The sequence below is a fragment of the Nannospalax galili genome, unplaced genomic scaffold (genome assembly GCF_000622305.1).
Source record: "Nannospalax galili isolate Female #2095 unplaced genomic scaffold, S.galili_v1.0 scaffold371, whole genome shotgun sequence".
NCBI lineage: Eukaryota > Metazoa > Chordata > Mammalia > Rodentia > Spalacidae > Nannospalax > Nannospalax galili.
The window spans coordinates 3409105-3418176 of record NW_008331606.1 but is presented as its reverse complement, the minus strand read 5'-3'; positions in this window follow the sequence as shown (position 1 = coordinate 3418176).

Here is a 9072-nt window from a genome sequence, read left to right as displayed (position 1 = left end):
ATATATCCACTTTAAAAATATTGCTATAATGCATACCTGGTCTCATCTAGAGCATACACATAAATTTATCTTAGGGAATTTTCAGAGAAATTAACTGTTGCATAGAGAAACTGTATTTACAGAACATAAATATACATATTAAAAGAATTTAAGGAGATATAGTTCAGCGGTTAAGAGCACTGGCTGCTCTTGCAGAGGAGCCAGGTTCAATTCCCAGCACCCACATGGCAGCTAACAACCATCTATAACTCCAGTTCCAGGGGATCTGATGCCTTCTTCTGACCTCCAGAGGCATTGCATGACACCGGTGCACATACACACATGCAGGCTTTACATTCATATACACATAAAAATAATGCATAAAATATTTTTTAAAAAAATTTAAGGAGGCAATCCAAAAACGTTATCAGTTGTGTGACTCGTTTTATGACAGTGTTTATGTTAAGTTTTTTCTTGGCAGATACCATGCCTAATGAGAAAGTGTTGCAGGTCTAATACCTAAGAGATCAACTGTAACACACCCATCTAATCACAATAAAGATGGAAAGAAGACAAATAATTCATAGCAAAGCAGTGTGTTATATTTCAATTTTAAATAAAGGAATGATGACCATCGAATTCTAACCTCTAATCAGAATTCATACACATGTAAGTTTAGGTATTGTATTTCATGAAGGCATTATGACTCTTACTAATGTGTACCATCTGTACCTGTTTTTAGGTCTCTTGAGAAAGAAATGGGAGCAATTCAACAAAAGAAGTACAAAAATGAAGGCAGACTGCATGGTGGACTGGGAGGACAGCCAGATCATATACCATTGTGGTAATGTCTTTTTGTAGATGAATCTGATCTTCCTGGACCAAAACTTCACTCTTCTGTTTCGTGCTGCATCCACTGAACTGGATGCAGAGAATTTGATGCGATTTGAAATGCGGAGTGATAAAAACCAAGCTACATTCTATGTGGAGGTGACAGTTTAACTTATGAGATAGATTTTTAGTGAGGGTGGTAGATTGAGGCTGAAGTTTGGTTTCACATAGAATGCAAGGCCAAAAGTACAGCACGCTGAACCTGTCCCTTCAAACTGTGTAAAATGGACCATAGCGATATTTCCTGGTGCCTTTGTCTCCGAGTGATGTTTTTTGCACACACAGGAAATGGGAGGAGAGTGCTCAAAATGGCATTTGTGCACCTATGTGGAATACTACTGCCACCAGAGGAAACGGTTTCAAGGTAATCAGCCCTATTACAGCTTCTTCCCTGTAGGTGGGTGAAGATCTGGTCTGCAGAGATTTGGAAAAGGCAGGATACCAGATGGGCCACTTGTTCTCATCTAAGACCCTAGGAGAACCTGTACACGGGTACTCCCTAGATGTTATAATTAACAAAGCACTTACTTGATTTATTTGATTATTTAGTGTTCTATTTTGGTTTTATTTGATTATTTAGCGTTCTATTTTGTTTTACCTTATTTTTTACTGAGCTTTTGTAATTTCTTACAACAGTTCTTAATCAAATTTAGATCCCCTCTCCCATTCATGCCTCCCCCATCCCACCACTGAACCTCATGTATTTGCCATACATGTTAAGTCCTATCCATTCAGGCATTTGTACCCAGATGTCCTTCAGTGTAAATTGGTCCACTGGAGTCTAGTCAGCCCATCTAGAGACCATATGTAAGGCATACTCTCTGTCACCCAGTAGCAATCAGTCTCCAATAGTTCTCAGTCTAGTACGGGCCCGCTACCCATTCTCTCCTCCCCTCTGGGCCCTTGTTTAATTGAGTTGGCCTGGGCCCTGTGCATGATGCCACCATTGCCACAAATTCACATGTGCAAGCTTCCAGTGCCCTGAAAGCCTCTGCTTCCTTGTGATCATGCACCAGCCCTGGCTCTTACAATCTTTCCGGCCCCTCTTCCCCAATGGCCCCTGAGCTGTGGGTTAGTGTTCTGTTTGTGTAAGAATCTTGTAATTTCTTATGAGTCCAGCAAAATAAATGCAAGTAGATGCCTTGCAAGTCAATGAGTGCATATATTGATGTGGTCCCTTAATAGCAGTACATTCCATTTTAGAAACCATTTTTTTTTTTATTTTCTGAATCCATGTGGGTGGGGGGAGAACACAGTTCAACAAATAATAAAAGAGAACACTTGAGACTGGAGGTGGAGTTCAGCTGGAAGCAGACTTGCCTAGCACGTGTTAGGCTTTGTATTTGATCCTAAGCACTCCATAATTGGTGGACTCAATCTGTAATCTCAGCACTCTAAGGTAGAGACAGGAAGATCTAAGGCCATCCTAAGCTGCATAGAACAGTCTGGGCTAGAGTCCCTTTCTCAATCAACAACAACAACAAAACCCATGAAAACAAAATGAACACTCTTAAACTTAAGGTAGGAATAGAAAATCATTTAATGATATCGAAGTGTTTCGTGTGTGTATGTGTGTGTGTTTAGCTATAAATGAAAATTAATTATGAAGAGCATATTTAGAAATGTGTTACTCTCTGTTAGGCACTTTAAGGATCTTTGAGCTTAGAATGGGATCCCAGCCCAGGTGTGCTGGTGCTCACCTTTAATCCCAGGAGAGGCAGAGGACAGACAGATCTCTGTGAGTTCTAGGCCAACGTGGTCTTCACAGAGTTCGAGGCCAGCCAGTGCTACTCAAAAGGTGTGGGGGGCGGGGAGAAAGAGAGAGAGAAAGAAATGGACTCTCTTGCAAACAATATATATACAGGGTATAGAAGAAAACTCTTTCCCAAGCCTCAGAGGGAAAAACTGGTACAGGTAGAAATTCTGTCCTAGCCACTACATTTAGAATTTCCAGAACATTCTCCTCTGTCTTTAGGTGGAATGTTTCTTTTATGCCTTGAGACAAAAAATTTGATTCAGTGGCAAAGCCTGGGACATAGGATGCTGAGCAAAAGTGCGCAGATGAATGAAAAAAGCTGTATAGCAAAAGAAAGGTGAAAAGTTAATTTTTGAGAATGAAAACTGCTGAAAGTGGTGGATTTAGGACACAGTTTAGTTTTAGATGGAATGCAAAACAGAACAAAATGTAGCAGTTTGTGCTGCACCCACCAAGGTGCAAAGCAGGCTGGAACTTTTTTTTCGGGGTGCGGGTGCTGTTTTTGTGAGATAGGAAGGGTGAGAGAAGAGCACTTAGGATACACTTTTACTCATAACTAGAGGCCTTAGTTACACCAAGAATTCTCCATAAATGCTTTCCCATGAAGCTTAGCAGTGCAGAAGACTCTGTGTATAGGGAGCTAGAAGTTTGAGCTGTCACCTAGGCCTCTTTGCCAGGACACTGGAGCTATCTCAGTGTAGAGACTCAAGTGCAAGGGCCAAGAGGTATAGACACAGGAAGTCATGGTGTTAGGCACTGGGCCTCTTTTCCTCCCAGTATGAGTGTGACAAGGGGAAGCCTCTGAAAGTCAGATCTTCTTGGGGAGTGCTTATCTCTTGCTCTTTTGCCTTGTAGCAAGAGTTAGTATTGCTTGCAAGGAGTGTTAGCAGGCCTTTGTGTAATGTCACTGTAATATAACCGAGGGATCCTTCAGTGCAGCTATAACTGGGACAAGCCAGTTCCAGGAATCAAACAGCAGGAGGACCTGTGTTTGGAAACTTGGGTCTGCCCCATTGTTTTTGGAAAACATCAAGAAACAGGGCAAAGAAGAGATGTTACCTTCTAGGTGAAGGTATACACAAAACATGAGGACCAAAGATCTGTGAATGATGACCAAATCCTAAAATCCCAGCATCTGACCTGGAAGTTGAAGACCAACTGGGCTGCATAGCGAAACACTGTCTCAAAGAGGAGAGGGAGGGAGTGTATCAATTTCATTTACCACAGTCTGAAAATGAACAATAGATAAAAAGATAAAGATTGAAAAAAGATAAAAAGACCAAAGTTGATAAAAAGGTAAAAGCTTAGTACATCAGAAATGACAAAAGATTGCTGGAGGTTTGGAGACGACATAAACAGCTAAAAAGATACCCTGTGTGCCTGAGTTTAAAGGTTAAATACAGTTATGGCACTGAATGCTCATCATAGTCCATTTAAATGCATGTTCACTGAGGTATCTGAGTCTACAAAGGAATTCCAGGTCTAGGCATTGGGAAAGTTAGGGTAAATAGTCAAAAGGTTATCAATGTTTAATACAAAGTCTTATGATCTTGCTTTCCTCTTGACTACCCTGTGGTTACTTTCTGAACCTTTTACATGGCATATGTCTTAACTGATCTTCAACGGAAAAATAATAACAGGCACACAGTGAAACCATGGGAAGCAGGCACAGGCAATCAAATATGCGAAAACGCTTGTGCTCCAATATTTAATGATAAAACCACAAGACCAAATCAGTGCTGTGATCTATCCAACTGGAAAATATACGTCATTTCAATAATGTCGCACCCCAAACAGGGAATTATATAGCATTCACTCTTAAACCAAATCAGTGCTGTGATCTATCCAACTGGAAAATATACGTCATTTCAATAGATGTCGCACCCCAAACAGGGAATTATATAGCATTCACGAACCACCAGGTCAGCAGCCCACAGGACATGCAAGGCCTATTGCTTAGATCAGGATGGAGGGAACAAGTGAAGGGAATCTGGATGAGAAGCAGGTGTTCTGGTGCCTACATTTCTTCTTCTGTAGGCCCTGAGGTGTAAGCATTTCCGAGGTGTAAACATTTTCTTCTCCTTCCTAGGCCTGAATCCTGAGATTGCCCACAAGACCGCAAGTCAATCAGATATCCTGTGAAAGCACAGGAGGTGGAATGCTGCTGGGCAGGGAAGGTCCGAAAAACAAGACTTGATCATGCATACATTGAGATCCTGAGAAGACATGCCTGATGAGGGGTGGGTGCCTTAAGTCTCCTTATTCCTTTTTTTTTTTTTTTTTTTTTTTTTTTTTTTGTGGTGTTGGAAGCTCGGGCTCTTTACTAACTAGATCTACCATCGATATCAAATGGAAATCAAAAACTGAATTCTCAGAGTGGGACATATATCCTCAGATTGAGAGAAAACACTGAAAAGACTAGGTAGCTACAATTATTGGAGACCAAATTTCTTCTGCCGTTTTTTTCAAATTGAAAGGGCGGGAGAAGAGCGCCTAAGGTCACGGCTCCCTTACATTTCTCAGACAACACTGCCATCTTGCGGTAGTAGCTTCAGAATTTCTGTTCATGAAGGCCCCAGTAATCTTGAGGAAGGCAGAGCCTAGCAGGAGTCAAATGGACTAGGTGAAGCCATGTACCTGTAGAGTGTCTTGCTGTAGAACCTAGTGACCGAGGAACCTGGACGTAGTGTACAGACACACTGAGGTCCAGGAACCAGGAGTGGCACGGTGGGGTGATACTTCAGCACTGCACACACTGGAGTGTCTAGTAGCAGGTTTCACAAGAAAAGAGAGCTTCGAGATCTGTTTTAGTCAATTCCACTTAAGAATTAAGGACCCATTTGCTTTGGTCATTGAGGGCCAAAGACTAGGAAACATCTGGAGTCCAGTTCAGTCTGGCCCAGTCCACCTGGGACTAGAAGAGATTTATTCTTAGGTCACAATGAGCCTATCTAATAGCGCTATTGTTCAGGAATATATCCCCATGTTATGGATGCAGCAGTGGAGTTTGACCTGGTTTCTCCAGTCTGGGGAATTTTTTTTTAAGTATTTTTGTTGGCAGTTTTTGGAAATCAAATTAGCAGCTTTAACTATTCTAGGCAAAGGTAGTACATCCAAGCACGCAATAGCACCTCCAGGACCAAAGAGGAGGTTTGGTAATTTTAATATTATGTATTACCTTCCAACAGGACAAGCCACTAGGCATGTTCATCACCAGTACACTATGAAACACGAAAAAAGGAAACTCCTTGGTATGACGGGATTCTTTTTTCGGTGGTGGGGGTGGGGGATATTTGTTTATTTTTTGTCTAAGCCTCAAGGACTTAAGTTGTTCCCTTCTTCATGCCCTAAAGTTGGACCGCTTCAGATTGTACCCACCTGCTCTCTGGGGTCTCCTCCGGCCCTGATCCTCTTCTGTGAGTCTACTGGACAGATCTTTGTTCACTGCTAGGGCTCATGGGAAGGAAACCATGATGGCGGTGTGTCTGTTGAAACTACTTCCTTGTGGGGGCAGTAGTGATCCACGAATGCGCTGTCGCGCCTTCTTTGCCGTCTCTTCCCCCGCCCTTCCTGTCTGAAAAAATGCTCTGCGCGGCTAAAGGTGCCTGTCATCCATTTTGTTTAGTTTCAGAACTGGTTTAAGTAGATGCCGCCATTTTGCTTTCGTTTTCCTGTTTCAAAACAAAACATAAAAATCAGCCTTTTTCATCAGAATTCTCGGCGTTACATTGATGCACGGAAAATTGGGCCAGTCCTTCCTTGCAGTTTACTCTCATTAATGAAAGTATTTAAGAATGGACTCAACAAACAAATTTGTTAGCGATTAAAAGAAAAAACCCCAGGGGAGGCAAGCTGTAAGTCCAAGCAGTCACCTTGAGAAGGAGAGAAAGGAACCAGCCATGCCTTTAAGCACACCTGAAGGTGGGTCAAGCAGCCTCGAGGTGGGAGCAGAGAAGCCGAAAGTACTAGAAAACGTATGCTTGGATTCTAGGCAGCATTTTCCAATGGCACAAAACACGCTTCTGCTATGTCCTGTGACTTTACAGAGTGTAAGGTGCACCATGTATTCTGTCGTCAACACATCAAAGAATGACTATTGCCAAGGATTCAGAAAATAATGATTACGAAGAAAAGCAAACGAGAATGTTCAAAGTAACTGCTGACGTTGTTGACCATGTGTAAGCATGTCTTTCTGTCTGTAGATGAACTCTTCCCCGCGCCCCACCAAACGCGCAGCAGAGCAAATGTTAAGAAAAAGTGAGAAAAACGCCCGAGAATGGGAGATGTTCCAAGGCATAAAACCCCAGATGCATTCTTTTTAATTTGGTCTCATTGAATAAATAAATCTGTATTAATTTTAAAAAGGAAAGAAAACAGTTGCATTAACCACCCCCCACACACACACCCAGTTATTTACTTTCTAGTGAAGATGTGTCCCAGTTTCTAGCAATTTCCTTCTGCTCTCATACACAAAATTATCTGCTGTACAGATACTTGTTCACTGCTAGGGCTCATGGGAAGGAAATAGTGATGGCACTGTGTCTCTTGAAACTACTTCCTCGTGGGGGCAGTAGAGCTCCGCATATGCGCTGTCGCGCCTTCTTTTCCTTCTCTTCCCCCGCCCTTTCTGTCTGAAAAAAATTTCCCGCCGAGCTAAAGGTGCCTGTCATCCATTTTGTTTAGTTTCAGAACTGGTTTAAGTAGATGCCGCCATTTTGCTTTCGTTTTCCTGTTTCAAGACAAAACATAAAAACCAGCCTTTTTCATCAGAATTCTCGGCGTTACATTGATGCACGGAAAATTGGGCCAGAGAGATGGCTCAGTGGTTAAGAGCACTGGTTGTTCTTGCAGAAGACCTGGGTTTGAATCCCAGCCCCCACATGGCACCTAATAACTGTCCATAACCCCAGTTCCAGGGGATCCCACGCCCTCTTCTGACCTCCCTGGACATTGCATGAGACAGGTGCACCTACCTACATGTAGGCAATACACTCATACACATACATCAATAAAAAATAAATAGTGCTGGGTGTGGTGGTGCATGCCTGTAGTCCCAGCACTTGGGAGGCAGAGGCAGGCGGATCTGTGAGTTCAAGGCCAGCCTGGTCTACATAGTTCCAGGACAGCTGCGGCTACAGGGAGTCCCTGCTTCAAAATTAATAATAATAATAATATAAAGAAAAAAAAAAAGAATGGACTCAAAGGGACAGTGAGAGCTTAAGAGAAACCCCCTGGGAGGCAAACTGTAAATCCCAGCAGCTGCCCAGAGAAGGAGATAAAGGAACAAGCCTTGCCTTTAAACACACTTGAAGCTAGGATAAGCAGCCTGGAGGTGGGAGCAGAAAAGCCGAAAGTACTAGAAAAGGCATATCTGGATTCTGGACAGCATTTTCCAATGGCACAAACCACACTTCAACTATGTCCTGCGACTTTATGGAGTGTGTGTATGTGCACCTTACAGCTTTTGGAGATGGGGCTTAATGTATTCTATCTCAACACATCGAAGAATGACTATTGCCAAGGATTCAGAAAATAATGATTAAGAAGAAAAGCAAGAGCAGAACTTTCAAAATAACTGCTGACCTTGTTGACTGTGTCTAAGGATGTCTGTCTATAGATGAACTCCCCCCGCACCCCACAATGCTCAGCAGAGCGATTGTTGAATAAGAAAAAGTGAGGGGGGGAGGAAAAAAAAAGACAGAAAAAAAAATCAGCTGGGCATGGTGGCACAGGCCTTTGGTCCCAGCACTCTGGGGGCAGAGGCAGGTAGATCTCTGTGAGTTCCAGGCCAGCTGTCTCAAAAAGACCAAAGGGGGGGGGGAACACATTAAGAAAAGAGAATGAGAACTAACATTAACACATATCAAGCTTATTGCAGACTGAATGGTAACCCTCATTCCATCCACCCACAAAAGCATGTCTACTTGGAACCTGTGATTGTGACACTATTTTAACAATGATTTATATTGATGTAATTAAGGATCTAGAAGGAAGATCACCCGGTGGACCCTAAATTTAACAGCAAGCTTCCTTATGCTAAGTGAAGACAAACACAAAAGGAAAAGACAATTCAAGGATGGAAGAATTTTATTCATGGCTTTAGACTGCCAGCCCACCAAAAGCTTCTATAAAGGCAGGAAAAGCCCTTTCCTCCAAGTCCCCAAGATCAACCCTGCCATGCAGATACCTTGAGTTTGGATGTCTGTCTCCAGAACTGTGAAAAAATGCATTTATGATGTTTCTAGTCAACTTGTTTGTGTAAATCTGTTTGGCAATTTGAGGATATTAGTAAAGTCAAAATACATAAGTAATGCTCATTATTAATACAACAAATAATAGGCAACAGTTACTAACATTTTCATGCCAGACACAATGCCTAGGACAAATAAGGTTGGAGTATGTGCATACCTCATTTAAACACTAGCAATCTCTCCCACCTAATATCT